Consider the following 3,853-nt stretch of genomic DNA (forward strand, 5'->3'; position numbering starts at 1 on the left):
CAGGAGCTTCTTCTATAACACGGTGGTTTGCTTTCTCTGTGACCTCCTAAGGCATTTAACTTCTCCACTCCCTTGTTTTGTTGTCAAAACTTGAGTTTGGTGCATGAGAAATACACGTATGTTGACTACTCCTCGTTCATGACAATCCTTGACAAAACTAATGAGATGCCAACTTTTTGCTACAGAAAACTGGGGTGCAGAAAGTACTGATAATATCCTGAGGTCAAGCAGCTGCTCACTGGACGTCCTGTTCTGATTCCAATCTCTCTGTTTCCCAGGTGGCCCTGCCTGCTGTGCACCACTGAGCCACCTGTGACTCTCCACCTGCTTCACAAGAGAGCGTCTCACCTGCTGTGCCAGCACCTAGGGTTGTCATGACAAAGGACGCGTGACAGTGGATGCTTATCCCCTGGTGGATCCCCAGGCCAGAAGGCTGAGAAAGGCCACTGCACTGTGAGGAGAGCATGCCACAGGCTGTGTCCTGGCTGCCCTGGGATTTCCAGCCACCTTGGGTGCTCCTCGGCATGAAGAGGCATCACCCCATCTCTGACATCACCTTTCCACATGGTTCGTCTTATGTGGATGTATCTCTGGTTCCAAATTCACTCTTTCAATAAGGACACAATAGTAAGTAATGGACGAAGGCTCACCCTGATGGCTTCATCTTGCTCTAATTAACTGCATCTGTAATGATCTATTTCCAAATGAGGACATAGCACAAGACAGGGGTGTTAAGAGTTTTAGGGAACAGGATTCATTATTTATAGTAACTCCAAAATACAACTAGAGGGATAAAGAAGCATGTCTCGTAATTTTGTGTTTTGACAGCACTGAGTGTTGGGAGAGGTAGTGATGTATAGATTGATTTCATCAAAACCATTTTAAAAACCCTTTTCATTTAGAGGCTGAGGTTTGAAATTGGGCAGAGCGCATGTGTGAGTGGAGGGGTCATGAGCCCATGGAGCGTGAGTGCTGAGCTCTAGTGTGGCAGCTGCGCCAGAGACCCCGAGGGAGAGGCCATCAGGGGGAGTCCTACTCAATCCTCAGTTCTCCCACCGAGGATGGACCAGACCTCGAGGAAGGGCAAGGCACATGGGAAGATCCAGTGCTGTGGCAAGTTGAGACCACGAGGGAGGGCTGTCACAGGAGAAGGACAACCGGGACCCAGCGCGGCAGCCACAGGCTCAGGGTCTCTGCAAGGCAGCACAGGTCACAGGACATGTCCATGGATGCTTCTCAAGACAGCACTGGGTTCAAAGCCACCAGCAAGATGTGCTGAGTTTGGAGCTTTGGCAGAGCTTAACCCCAGCCACCGAGGGAGGACTGGGTGCCTTCACAGCTGGGGCTGGGAGGTAGTGAGGTCTGTGGAGAAGTGAGTTCAGGTCACACTCCCAGGGTCCGGGAAGTTGAAGAATCCTTCAGAGCAGCTTAGACACCAAAAATACCTGAATTGATAATTGAACTGAGAGAAGGAAGGGAACACACAGGGGGAAAATGACGAACGATGAGGTGGCAGTGCCTAGGAAGGCTTCCGTGTAATACCAGGTAACAAAGGGGCACAGGGAACCTCAGCTCAGCCGGAAGCCATCTGACCCAGAACCTGGCACCTGGATGTGCTGGCAGCATAGGGGGAAGTTAGACAGGAGGGCGGGCTGGGGAAGAGCCAGCACAGACCCAAACGCCACTCTGAGAGGTCCAGTTGGTGACTTCAGGCGGGCACTGTCCCTCCTGGTAGCTCGGGCGAGGCCTCAGCGAACTGTCCATGGCAAATGCAGACCTTGGGGAGAACATCAGGCCAGGCAGAGCACACACGAGAAGACTGGTGTTCTCGAGCTTCTGAACATAAGAGAGAGTCCGAGCCTTGTAGCCTTACTCTGAAAATTGCTCATTTATGAAGTGTAAACAGATTTATGGGGGGAAAAAAAAGACCTTTGAGTTAGAATCTAGTAAGATCACAATTAATGAGAAGACTTCAGTTTGGAAGAACTTCCCTCTGGCAGGTGACCACTGCCTCCTTGGGAACTGGGCTGAAGTCTGCCTGGCTGCATCTGGTTGGCTGGGTCTCAGGACGGATGGGGCAGGAGGCCTGTGCACTGGCCTCGTAGGGAGTCACATCTAGGAATGGGGCTCCGGGTGGCACGCCCTGCCTGGCAGGGGAGGTCTGAAGCACAGTGGCATCAGAACTGCATCCCACAGTTTGAACTGCAGTAGCCAGAATTTCCCTTCTCCATTTTTCTCAAGATCTGTGCATGTTCCATAAAGAAATTGACATCTGCCTACCTGAAAATCTCCAAGTAAATACAATCACTCATTAATGCAATGTTTCCAAACGCCCATGAACTTCTCCTTGCTTTTTTGTTCTCAGCGTAGTCCATTAAGATTTCCACCCCTGGGGCATAGTCTCTGCTTCTGGGTGGTGGTGTTGCTCTTTAAATATCCAAGGGTCAGCACAAACGCCAGTGGTCAGCCCCTCAGGAGAGACTTGGGTTTTGTCATATTTGAAGTAGATCTGCATACTCAATGAAAATTAATCTTTTCAAAAAATAGCTAAATGTCCAAGCTCTGTTCAAGTAAACATCAGAAATGTTAACCTTGTCTGATAAAGGGCAGCCACATGCCATTTCTTAGAGAATTTTCTACTGAGTTGAAAATTGCATTGGGAAAGAAAATTCTTAGAAGAAGATTCCAGAATCACATTTTGTTTCCCAGATGCACGTTGCTGCCCCTCAGAGATGTAGGGCGATACCCTTCTTGTTTCTCTAGAAATAAAATTTCATTCTCCCCCAACATCCTTCAAGAGTCACTTCAGAAAAAAACACACAGACTAAACTTTCTGGAAAGCTTGAGGTAAAGTTGCAGCTCACTGGGATGTAAGATCTGTCTCCATCCTTTAACTCTGCTTTGAAAGCAGCCAGACAATACTTGGATAATGGAGGCAGGATTTGACCTTGGCTGGTATTTACTGACACCTGGAAAATCATATTCCAGATAAGGATTTCCAGTGTTTTTTTTTCCCTACATCCCTTTCAAAGAAGTATTTTTGAGTAGCAACAAAATTATATGCATCTTCATTGATTTTTAGTAACACGTTATTAATACCCACATATATATATATATATATATATATATATATATAAAAATACACTAAATGGAATTTAAGAGATGAGGTAAAAATAAATAATAATCTCAAATGATCTTGGTAGCAAATATTTTGCTGAAATATTTTGAGAAATGTAATGGAAGGTGGTTTGTAAGACGTGAACCCTTGGTTCAATGTTTTGTTGTGACAATACTTTCAATGTATGCACCTAAGATCAGTTTATTTTGCTGCTTTGTAGTGGCTGAAAAAGACATCTCACAGTAATATGTAGCAAGAATTCACTTTGTGTTATTAAATTAAGATAATTAGTGTTAAATTCCATATGCCAATTAAGTTAAAAAAATTGCTTTAAAAATTTGTCCTAAGATTTTTTTCATCTCTTATGTCAATCAGTTGCTCTCCAAACTAATTGGAAGGTATTATATTTTTGTATTATTAGCAGACAGATTAGAATCCTTCAGAGATTTTATATTTCATTTTTTATAAAAAAAATTATGTTTTCAAGATTTGTAAGAATGAATTGTTGTTTGAATAGGTGAATTATATCAGTTTTGGCAATAAAATTACAGTGATAAAAAATATTTCTGAACACTTGTTTTTATAATATTCTTACCAAATAGCAATGATTTTTTCACAAAGCAAATATTTCTTCGGCACTCCTCATTAACGGGTGGAGGAACAGCCACGTCGGCTTTGGCACAGCACAGGTGGCAGCTGGTGGCCTTTGTCACGCGGCTCCTGAAGAGCTCTCCA

Source organism: Sciurus vulgaris, assembly GCF_902686455.1.
Source record: "Sciurus vulgaris genome assembly, chromosome: 14".
Lineage (NCBI taxonomy): Eukaryota > Metazoa > Chordata > Mammalia > Rodentia > Sciuridae > Sciurus > Sciurus vulgaris.